Source organism: Balaenoptera acutorostrata, chromosome 7, assembly GCF_949987535.1.
Source record: "Balaenoptera acutorostrata chromosome 7, mBalAcu1.1, whole genome shotgun sequence".
Taxonomy (NCBI): Eukaryota; Metazoa; Chordata; class Mammalia; order Artiodactyla; family Balaenopteridae; genus Balaenoptera; species Balaenoptera acutorostrata.
The window spans coordinates 63,070,155-63,082,428 of NC_080070.1; the positions used below are offsets into that span (position 1 = coordinate 63,070,155).

Genomic DNA, 12,274 nt, shown 5'->3' on the forward strand with positions numbered 1-12,274 from the left:
CATCGTTTATCCTGACAAACACTAGGAACGAAGGTTGTTCCCATAGACGCACCTCTCACCTCTCGGCCTTCAGAGCAACTAGCTGGCCTTCTGAGTTTCCAGGCATGGCTCAGACAGCAGTGTGCCACGTTTCCTGCCTGCATCCCTGTTCCCAGTTGCACAGATCAAGCTCTCCATTGAGAACAGCACTTTTAGACCTCTCCTAGGGGATTAGGAGTGAGACTCCCTGGAAATGAATTTCTCCAAAAAAATCTCTCCCAGACCCTTCATTTCCAACCCCTTTATATCCTTCAGTGTGTTTAGGTCTTCAGGTTACAAAATTTTTCCAGCACTGCATAGGTGTTAGCACTATGCTAGCACTATGCTAGCACTGCATAGGTGATATCACTTTGGAATGTGAGAATATTCATCACCTATTGTTTTGCTCCAGTCTAGTGATGACAAATCCTATTTTTAACATCCTGTTACATAAACAAATATGCTGTATGAGCATAGCTAAATCCTGAAAGTGAAGCAGAGAAATGAAAACAGTTGTGCATGGTAGAAATATCTGAATTTTAAGACATTTCCTTGAATATTGTTTTCGCAATAATATTTTTAAATTTTGAGTTGGAATGAAAGCATTCATGTGTTTCTTTAATTTTTCATCATGCATTCGTTGTTTTGATTCAACAAATAATATGGGGAACAATGATAATTGTAATGTGTATCCCACTCTCAAGGAATTCACAGTAGAACCATATGAGTATATTGTAATGTAATCTGCAGTAACATTATTATAATATAATACGTAATTATGTGTGTGTGTATGTGTAAAGAGGCTAAGGGTGTGAGACAGGCACAGTGACAAGTGCCAAGGAGTTCAGAAAGGTAGACATGTCCTCCAGTTGTGGGAGACTTTGAGAAACTGAGGGACGTATCTTGAGAAACGGATAGAATTTAATTTTTCTAAGCCATGGAGAAGAATATTCCAGGGAAAAATGGAATAAAGGCATGTTTAGGGAAGTTGCTTTGTAAAAGTAATTGGGAATAATTCAGTAGGGCTGGAGCTAGTATAGGTTAAAAGATCAAGTTGGAAAGATATGTTGGGCCAGAATGGGGACAATCTCATGTCTATAAATTCTTTTAATATCCCAGAAGCTTTTGTGTATGTTACATAGAGAGGAATATTCACCATTTATTAACTTATTAATTTTAAAACAATATATATACCTCACACAGATAATTCATGAAATATACTAACTTAATAGATTACATTTCTCCAAACTCGTAAACATCGTTGCAAACTGAATCCCCCTTTTCAAGTTTAGAGCAGCAGATTCTTTTTAAATGTTTTTCAAGAGAAGACAAAATATACTCAACATTGCAATGACTATAAAACTGACTGATACAAAATTTACAAAAGGGCTAAAACTTAGGAAGTAAATTTGTTTCCTCATCATTTCTATCCTGATTCTGATTCTCTTTATGCTTCTGATTTCTTACCTCTTCCATTTCTTCCTGGGGTTACAATTATACTCAGCTGAGAAAGCCAGGCTTAGTTTTGCAAATAAGCTGCTGATAGTCCAAGATTTTGAACATGAGAATTAAGTCCATTACCCATTTGAAGATTTTATAGTCACACATTGCACATTACATCAGAAACAGTCCAAATTATTGGCTGAGGCCAATCAGATATGCTTTGAGTTTTTGGTGACCTGGTCTTTTCCTCAAAATGACACTGGTTCTGAACTCATCTTCATAGTTAGATATATGTCTAACTTTCAGTGTTGGTTCGGGAAATCTTCTTCTCATTTTACTACCAAAAGAAGCCTACTTTTACAACTGCTTTGGGCTTCATTGGGTTTAGGTAATTCTAAAATTAATTTGATCCATTGAAAATACAAATTTTCTTTCTCATCAACCACAAAGACTTCACAATATTGACATCTTAACTCCAGGCTGAGGAGTTTGGATCTTGGTCTGTAGGAAACATGAGCCAATGAAGGGTTCTAAATAAGAGAGTCGAGTGAGATGTGCTTCAGGAAGATCAAAGGTTTAGTATAAAAGGGTAGGAACAGGGGAACCAGAGACAAGTTTGGAGACTATTGTCTGGGTGAGCAGTAATTAAGACCTAAATAAACTAGGGCAATGGCTGTGGGAGCAGAGAAATTAGCAGAATTTAGACACTTATCTGTTTCAAAAGCCCAAATGTGATTTACTCAAATCCCGCCCAATGAGTGGAAGAGACCAGGCAGAGAGATGGCTGTGGTTTCACTGGGATTTGATTGTAATGTTGATGGCTGCTACTTTAGTGCTTCAGTGCTCATCGGAAGGGATAAGCCCAGTTGCTTAGTCAGTTCGGGCTGTTGTAACAAATTACCATAGACTAGGTCCCTTATAAACAACAGAAAATTATTTCTCACAGTTTTGGATGCTGAAAATCTGAGATGAGGTGTCAGCACGGTCGGGTTCTGGTGAGGGCCCTCCTCTGGGTTTCAGTGCCGACTTCTCATTGTGTCCTTACAGGGCAGAAAAGCGTTGAGAGGGCTCTCTGGGGTCGCTTGTATAAGGGCACTACTCCCACTCTTGAGGGCTTCACCCTCATGACCTAATTACCTCACAGGAGCCCCACCTTCTAAAATCATCACGTGGGGGGTTAGAATTTCAATATATCAATTTGAGGGGGGGGTACAAACATTTAATCCATAATGCCAAGATATCCACTAGTGAAACAGACACCCTGTGAAGAGGCAATCAATGAGCAAAGCAGGAAATGTTAGCATCACCCGTGGTGCAGTTATCGTCCTAAAACTACCCCAGTTGATATACACTTTGCATTGCTGCTTGAACCTTATTATCTCTGACTTAACTCTGTGGGTATAGGATTATGAAGTTGAAGTGTCTGTCTATCATTATGGAATTAAGCATCCTAATCCCTCCAACAATACTCTTTAAAATAATATTCACTGGGTTTTCTCTCATTAAAAAAGTTTTACATTGTTTATCTCAGAAAACAGAAAAGTATAATAAAGAAAATATTGATCACCTTTAAACCTACCCCGCAGAGACATCTACTGTTAAAATGTTGGCACAATTCCCTCTAGTCTTTAAAAAATAAGGTTAGGATCATTATGTTTATTCCATCTGGTACTACTTTATTCCTATAACAATAGACGGTGAGTGTTTCCTCTATCTTTAAATATTTTTTTTCCCCTGAAACAGAGGTTAGTAAACTAATCCAAACTGCCACCTGTTTCTGTAAATAAAGTTTCCTGGAACACAGCCATGTCCCTTTGTTTATGAACTGTCCATGGCTGCTTTTGTACTAGAACAACAGAATTGAGGAGTTATGATAGAGGCAGTATAGCCTGCAGAGCTGAACATTTTTACTATCCGGTCCTTCACAAAAAAAAGTTGCCAACCTCTGTTTTAAAAGATAATTTTAATGGCACATAGAATTAGATCAGAGGCTGTTTTATTTGGTAGTGAATGGACCAGTAGTTAGAAGCACAAGGGTAGAGCCAGATTGTCTGGGTTCATATCCTAGCCCCACCACTTAAGAGATATCTTAGGCAATTTATTTAACCTCTCTGTGCCTCAGTTATCTCATCTGTAAAGTGGGGAAATTATCAGCCTCATCCTTATAAGATTGTGGCGAATTCTGTGATGCACCACCCAGGTGTCCCCCTTCAGTAATGAGTGACTTATTCCTTCAGCTGCTGGGGGTGTTACCAGCAGCTGGCCCACAGCTGTCAGCCTTCTTTGGGGACTGCCTTGCCAAGAAAACTGCCTCATTCAAAGTCATCCTTTTTCAAGGGACAGCTCACATCAATGACACATCCACATCAGTGAGGTAGTAATAAAGGCCTGGGTCCCTTGTCCCAACTCAACACGACTCTGAAGGGCCAGTTCAATTCCAAAGTTTCCTGTGGATTGGCTGAGTCCTTTATTGGTATTGAATCATAGCTCGGCTTCTCCCTCTGCCCAATCCTACATCTTCTTCCTCTCTTTCACAAGTGTTTATCTCAAGAATACTCTCTAGTAAGTATCCTACATCCTAATCTCCATCTTGGAAGACGGCTCTCAAAGCGCCCAATCTGAGGCAGAGTGTTCAATGAGCCTATATTGTAAAGTATCTGGCACGTAGTACATGCTATATAATTGTTTGTTATCAAACTCATAAATAATCCACTGGGAGACAGTAGAATGGACATACAAGTTCAAGGAGAAAAAAAAATAGAATAATATAAAATTTCCTACAATTAAAGAATAGCTTATTCACTAAATTTTTAAATGAATGATAGTGAGAAACTTACACTAAGGTATTTAAATTTCATTGGATACATTTAAAGTTCGATACAACCATTTTATTTACAATATAAACATTAAAAATGTATTAAAAATCATACCCTTGGCAACTTTGTAAATTTACTATGACAGTGTTAGATGTAATCCCCAAAAATGTATGAATAAGTGCATTGTTTTACAAAATTAATTTGTGAGTGTGCTAGAATACTTTTTAAAGACCACTATTTTAAGATATCTCAAATCTTCTCATCCTCAACCTTTGTAAAAAGATTACCTAAGCCATATCACATGTTCACAGGGCCTTAATTTCCACTTGGTGCCTAAAGAGTAAAAGTTGCTCTCAGGTATAGACTGATTTTGTTCATGTGAAAATAAAGGGAGTTGGGATTAGCCAGTCACAGACTCCACGGAATATTCCAATAGTTGCTGAATTGCTGCCGAGGGCAGCAGTAAATAAGGAAATTAGCAATCTTCAACTGCTCTCCTTTATTGGTTTAAAACCACAGCAAAAAATCCTATACTGGATCACCACAACATTAATAAAGGAGCTTAAAAAGAAGAGCATCCTGTTAGGGTTACAGAAGTTTAAAAAACAAAACAAACATTAAGACTAGCAACTCTGGCATCCATTACAAAAATGAATGTTTGATAAAGACAGCTAGTGTAACCTCAGACCAGTCTGTTAAATACCCTGATACGGTTTGATCTTCCAACAAATACAATGTACTCTCCCACTTGGTAAATTTTTTTTTTTAATTTATTTATTTTTGGCTGTGTTGGGTCTTCGTTTCTATGCGAGGGCTTTCTCTAGTTGTGGCAAGCGGGGGCCACTCTTCATCGCGGTGCGCGGGCCTCTCACTATCACGGCCTCTCTTGTTGCGGAGCACAGGCTCCAGACGCACAGGCTCAGTAGTTGTGGTTCACGGGCCTAGTTGCTCCGTGGCATGTGGGATCTTCCCAGACCAGGGCTCGAACCCGTGTCCCCTGCATTGGCAGGCAGATTCTCAACCACTGCGCCACCAGGGAAGCCCGGTAAATATTTTTGAATACATATTATGTAGTCGGGAGCTACAGGAAATCCAAAGTTCTATACTAAAAGTTTACTATCCACAAGGAAAATACTGTCTGCCATTTTCTGGACAGCAGGAAGGGAGAAGAATAAGTCAATGTCAGGCAGCTTCTCTTTTAAGGGACATTCTCCAGTTCCACTCACAAGGAACAGGGTTTAGTGAAGAAGGAGAATCAGTTTCCAAGTAGAATGAGAAAAGTGTCACTTATTCCTATGGGGACTTTAGGGTGCAAGGAACTGAAAGCAATGTGAAAAGAGTACACTTTCACAAAAGCTTAGATGGAAAAGGAAGGCGAGAAAAAGATATTAGCTAGAAGGAGTGTGGAGCAGAGATATTGCTTTAGGATTTATTCAACAAATTTTTGAGCATATGCTCTGTGCTATGCACTGTTTTAGGTCTTGGAGATTAAGCAGAGAATAAAGCAGACAGAGTCCCTGTCTATTAGTTAGGGAATAGGCTAAGCCACTATAACAAACAGGTCCAAACAAACAGTAATTTTTAAAAGAAGAGAGTTTATTTTCTCTTGTGTAATGGTCGAAACTCTGTGGCTGATCCAAGGGAGGAGGGAACCTCAGCTCTCCAAATTAGGCTGGGGCTTAGACTAGTGGAGCAGTTTTGCCTTCCTAAATACATGGCTTCCCTTTCTAGTCCATGTTTCTTTTTGCCATTTTCCAGAGAGCAAGAAGGGAGAAGAGGTAGTAGACAGCAAGCAGCTTCTCTTTTAAGGGACACGATCCAGTTCTACTCACATCTCACTGGCCACAGTTTTTGTTTTTGTTTTTTTTTAACTTTTTATTTTATATTGGAGTACAATTGATTAACAATGTTGTATTAGTTTCAGGTATACAGCACAGTGATTCAGTTATTCATATACATGTATCTATTCTTTTTCAAATTCTTTTCCCATTTAGTTTGTTACATAATATTGAGCAGAGTTCTCTATGCTCTACAGTAGGTCCTAAATATAGCAGTGTGTACATGTCAATTCCAACCTCCCTAACTATGCCTCCCCCTGGTAACCCCAAGTTTGTTCTCTAAGTCTGTGAGTCTTTTTCGATATAGCCACGCCTAGCTGAAAGGGAGGCCAAGGAATGGTCATTCCTAACTGCATCATCAAATGCCTTGCTGATACTTGCGGGTGGAGGTTTAACAGAATGAAAACTGAGGATGTGGAGCATATATTCCAGAAGGGGATGACAACAATAGGCAAGTAAAGAGCAGTTTTAATGGAATGGTGGGCATGAAAGTCTCAGTCAACAGAATTCAGGGGAAGACAGGAGGATGTGGGATTAGAGAGAGTCAGTATGGCTTTCTCCTTCAAGGAGAAAAGTGGGAGTGACTTGAATATATATTGAAGGTAAAGAACCAGTAGAAACGAGGAGGTTGAAGACACATGGAAGAGGAGAAAATTGATGGTGCTAGGTCCCCGGAGAAACAGCATATAAGGCCCCTCCTCTTTCTCTACGTCAGCTATAAGAAGGTGAAAATGGGAGTGAGTGAAGATGTGAGGGGAAGGAAAGAGAAAATAGTAGGAGACTGGGAATTCCTAACTAATAGTTTTAATTTGCTTCTGAAGTAGGAAGCAAAGTCACCTCCTGAGTGTGAGGAGAGATGTTTCCCTCAGCTTTGCATGGTAGGAGTGGATAAGGAATGGACTTGTATTGATCTGAGGTTGGGGATTTGGGGCCAGGGCCAAAACCATTGAGAAGATTGGCAAGATAGTGTTTGAAGTGATGAATCCTATGGTATCTGCCCTCAGTACTCAGCACCTTCCTAAGCCTCCACTTCTCCAACAGCAGGAGTGAAAAGGAGCCTTAGACCTCCACAGGCAATACTCTCCCCAAACTCATCCTCTTACCCAAACTATCTGCCTTGAAGATCATCAGGACTAAGCTCAGTATGCTGTTTATATCTATCACAAGCCCCAAACCACCCACCTTTAACTGTGAACAGACAAGCACAGATTGCTGGACACCTGAAAAAAGTTTCTATAAGATTTGTAACACCTGTAGCAGCACCATTCACTCAATTACAGGAGCCAGAAACCTAGAATCCTCTTTCTCCCTGACTCACTTAATCAGTCATCAAGCTCTGTTCATCCCAACGTCTAAATATTCCCCAGGCCACACACTTCTCTCCATCCCCACTCTCCATAGCACTGGTAGTCTGGGTTACCATCATCTCTCATTTGGATACTTACCTTAACCCATAAAAATAGATTACACCATTCTCCTGGTTAAAAACCTTCAATGACTGCACCAATGCCTTTAGGAAAAGTCCATTCAGACTCACTAACCTGATTTCCAAATGCCTTTCTAATACATCATCTTAATCTGTCCCCACGTCCTCTGTTCACTCGTCCATACTCCACTGTTTCCGCACTGCTATATGCTCTTCCTCTGCTCTAGAAGGCTCTTCTCTTCCAAACCCCTCCGACCTGTTCGCTTTCCCAGCTAATCTCATCTTCATCCTTGTCTCAGCCTAGCAGTCAAGGAAGTGTTCCTGACACACACACCCCAAACACTAAGGGGGCGCCCCTCCTGCGAAGCGCTGTTTTAGCCCTAACTAGGCAGCCCTCTAATTGCCTGTTTCCTGCCAGGACCATATCTTTTTTGCTCACTCCAGTGTCCCCAGCATTACAGCAAGTACACAATAGGCACTCTAGACGTGTTTGTGGAATGAGTAAATGAGTGAATAAATCGTGAACCAAATACCCTGGACTTTCTACTACATAGATGGCCCACAAATAAATTTTTAATGGAAATTTATTTTTTAATATTTATTTATTTATTTGGCTGTGAGGGTCTTAGTTGCTGCACAGGGCATCTTCGTTGGGGCGTGCAGGATCTTAGATGCCACACGCAGGATGTAGTTCCCTGACCGGGAGTTCAACCCAGGCCCTCTACATTGGGAGCACAGAGTCTTAACCACTGGACCACCAGGGAAGTACCTTAATGGAAATTTAAACCAATTAAATGAGCTAAAGCATCCAAATCCCTTAAAATTGATAACCCAGCTCTGAGAGGAGTCCGGCTCCCCGTGACCAGGATCCCGCCTGGGGACTCAGGGGGCGGGACCTGAGGAGATGGACCAGGGCGCTTGGACAGCAGGCGGGGCCTGCGGGGCCTCTGGGGCCGCAGGCCCCGCCCCAGGGCGGTGCGACTCGGCGGGCAGTGCGACTCGGCGGGCGAGCGAGGGGCGGGGCTCGTAGCGGGGAACTCCCCTTCCCAGGCCCAGGCAAGTCCGCGAGTCTGCGAGGCGTGGTGGTCGGGTAGTGGACCCTGGTCCTGTGGCCCTGGTTAGTGGCAGCGTCGTGCGGCCGCCATCTTGCCGGCGTGTGGACCACCCCCGTCGGGAGGGGCTGCGACTAGGCCGGAAGCGGCAGTACTAAGGCAGCGCCGCCTCCCAGGTCGGTGAGTGCGGGCCGGGCCGCGTCTCCGCTCTTGGGACCGGGAGGCCCGAGTCGAGGGCTCGGGAGCGCCAGGACGGCCGCTAGGCGCCCGGGCAAGCCCAGTTGAAAAGCCCGGGCGGGTGTGGACCCGGGGTCCTCCTTGGAGCCGAGGCGCGGGGAGTCGCGTTCAGCGCTGCGGGATAACCGCGCCGGGCGTCAGGCCGGGCCTGAGAGCTGCGAGCGGCCCGCGGGCGCGGGGACCTCCTTCGGGGTGCTGGGTCCGCGCTGCAGCCTCCACCGCGGCCGGATTGTGTAGAATCGCGTCCTCCCCTTGGACGCGAAGCTGAGCCCGGTGTCTGGAGCGTGGGAGTCGCCCTTAGATTTCTGCATTACGCGGCAGAGCAGCCAGCCTTGCTCTAGTTGTACTCTAAATAAATACTTCTTAAAGGGCCTGTCACCCGCGTAGCTCTTGTCCTCTGCATATACGAGTAATGAAAATTCCGTAAGAGGATAAAGCTTCTCACAGGAGCCACGAGCATTCCTAAATTACTTAGCAAATGACTGCCTTTGCAGCCTTTTGTTTAACTATATTTTAAGGGAAATTTGGAGATATATATAGAGCATCTCCTTGAAGATGGTGATGGTAGAAGTTTATTGAAACTGCTACTGTTGTTATTTGTCATGGTAAGACAAGTAGAAAAGACAACAACATAAAAGGGTGATTGGATACCTTGTACACTTAGTATTATATAGATCTTCACTGTTCAGCAGCCACACAGGATTGAGATGTGCTGAAAGTATAAAAAACATATTGGATTTCCAAGACTCGGTACCACAAAAAAAAGAAAAGAAAAAAAGTAGATTTCTCATTAATAATTTTACATTGATTACATGTTGAAAGGATACTATTTTTGATATGTTAGGTTAAATAATATATATTGCTAAATTAGATTTATTTCTTTTTATTTTTTTTCAATGTGGCCATTAGAAAATTTTAAGTTATGTGGCTTACACTATGTTTCTGTTGGACAGGGCTGTTATAGATGTTCTGGTGAGGACCACAGAATCATCATCATGGCTTTCCTTTGCTCAGAAACCATTGATGGGAAGTGAGTGCTTGTTATACTTGAAGGTGAGCATCTAAATATAAGCTGTAATTATTGCAAATCCTACCCCTTCTACCCCCAATTTTTCAATGTCTCCAGCATTAGAAAACATTAATTTCCAGGGCTGTTTAAGGGAATCGTAGTGATACTGACGCATTTGTTGATGCATAGAACTCATTTAATTTGATTGTCACAACTCTGTGAGAAGGAGATAGGGTGGGTTCTATCTCCATTTTATAGTCTTGGAGTATTAAGGGGCTTGTTAGGGTCTAGCTAGTAGTGGCTGGAGGTCTTCTGACTCCAGGCTCACTTGTCTTTGCTCTCCACCATACTCCTAGTGGTGTTTGTTCAGGAGCCAGGATCCATCTATATTGTGTTGGATTGTAAAGAAATACAGTTGACTCTTGAGCAACACGGGTTTGAACTGCATGGGTCTGCTTATACGTGGATTTTTTTCAATGGTAAATACCACAGTACTACACAATCCACAGTTGGTTGAATCTGAGGATGCAGAACCACAGATAAGGAGAAACCACTTATACAGAGGGCCAACTATAAGTTACATGTGGACTGCGTTGGAGGGTCTGCGGCCTAACCCCTGAGTTGTTCAAGGGTCAGCTGTACATTTCTTAAGAGGGTGCTTATAGATGTACCTCTGTATTCAGGGCCAGCTTCATGGTGTGTGAGCTGTGCAGTCACACAAGGCCCATCTTTAGAAGGCCTGGCACTTGGTTTAATGCTCTGCTGTCACAGTATTGAAATTCTTAATAAGCTTTGAAGAAGGGGACCCTGCAAATGATATAGCTGATCCTTTCTCTATGCAATAATCTAGGATGGGAGTAGGGTGGTGTTGGAAAAGAATCAAAACATCTGGTCTTCTCTTTACTCCTATGTGAATTACGCAGGGTTTGCTAGCCTCTTTCTAACTCTCAAGTTCTGTGATTCTGTATGAGTTACTGTAGTCAGATTTTGTGGATGGTAATATAAATATGTGCATAATATCAGAAGAAATACGGATGATTCTTCATTGAGAGTCATGTAAATCAAATAGTTTTTAGAATTATAGTAACACTTGCTTTTTTTTTTTAAGATGGATTTTTCCATGTGGCACCCAGGTTTTTTTTTTTTACCATTTGTGTGAAGAGTACAGTTGTAGGAAGGAAGCCTATATAAAAAGTGTGCTTATTTTAGCATTTGTCTTTCAGTGAGATAGGAAGATGGGCCAGATCTCAGGATACCTCCAGTTAAGAGGTTTCCTCTGTTTGCAAGGGCATGAGTATGAATAAAGCCTTACTTGGCAGTATCTGTTCCTTCTTTTTGTTGTCTTAGCTACTTCCTGTTACACAAGGTGCTTCTGTTCCTTCTCATTCTTAAATTTTTAAATTCTCTTTAAGACTGGACATAACTTCAGCACTAGAATGCAGGTTTTATTAGTGTATTAGTTCACTTGGGCTGCCATAACAAAATACCATAGACTGGATGGCTTAAACGACAGAAATTTATTTTCTCACAGTTCTGGAGGCTGGAAGTCTGAGATCAGGGTGCCAGTATGGTCCGGTTCTGGTGAGAGCTATCTTCCTAGCTTGCAGACAGCCTCCTTCTCACTGTGTACTCACATGGGGAGAGGGCTTTGGTATCTCTGTATTTTAAGGGCACCAGTTTTGTCAGATCAGGACTTCACCCTTATGACCTCATTTAACCTTAACCTTAATTACCTCCTTAAAGACTCTATCTCCAGGACAGTCACGTGGAGTCATGATTAACACTTCAACATACGAATTTTGGGGGGTCACAGTTCATTCCATAGCAACCTTATTTGTCCCTGTTGACTACTGTGTTCCCAGCATTTAGAACAGTGCCTAGAACATAGAAGATGCCCCAAAATGCTTATAGAATAAACGAAAGTCAGTGTATTAGAGTGATCCTCTCAGGGTTGCTCACTGTGGGCCCTTACCCATTATTGGAACCCGTTACGACAGTGGGCACTTTGCTCTTGGCTTGAGCCAACCCCTACTGGAAAGGGCAATGGGCGTAAGCATGGGGAGATTAGTGAAATTTGGAGAAAGCAGTGTGAGAGGTGTCAGAGGGAGCATTTAACAAATGCATTCATTTAACAAGTAATTACTAAGTGTCTACTAAGTGCCCAGCACTGTGCTGGGTACTAGAGGTTCAAATGGAGAGCAAAAAGGATACTTTACCTGCTCTTAGGGAGTTTATAATCTAGTAGGAGAGATGGAGAGGGTGATTTATTTTTTGTTGTTTATTTTTTAAATTTTATTTATTTTATTTTTGCCTGTGTTGGGTCTTCGTTGCCGCACACGGGCTTCCTCTAGTTACGGAGAGCAGGGTCTACTCTTCGTTGCGGTGCGTGGGCTTCTCATTGCGGTAGCTTCTCTTGTTGCGGAGCACGGGCTCTA

At 42.3% G+C, this 12,274-nt stretch overlaps 1 protein-coding gene across 9 annotated transcripts in view; it reads left to right on the forward strand.

Moving 5' to 3' along the window:
• Positions 1-12,274, forward strand: part of MIOS (meiosis regulator for oocyte development) — a 237,064-nt gene that overhangs the window by 187,785 nt on the left and 37,005 nt on the right. For 2 of the 9 annotated variants that reach the window (XM_057550234.1, XM_007164787.2), the window contains exons 1-2: positions 8,544-8,773; positions 9,784-9,883. The gene's annotated coding sequence lies outside the window, so the exon portion shown is untranslated. The other 7 variants (XM_007164789.2, XM_007164785.2, XM_057550235.1 and 4 more) reach the window with 4 other exon arrangements.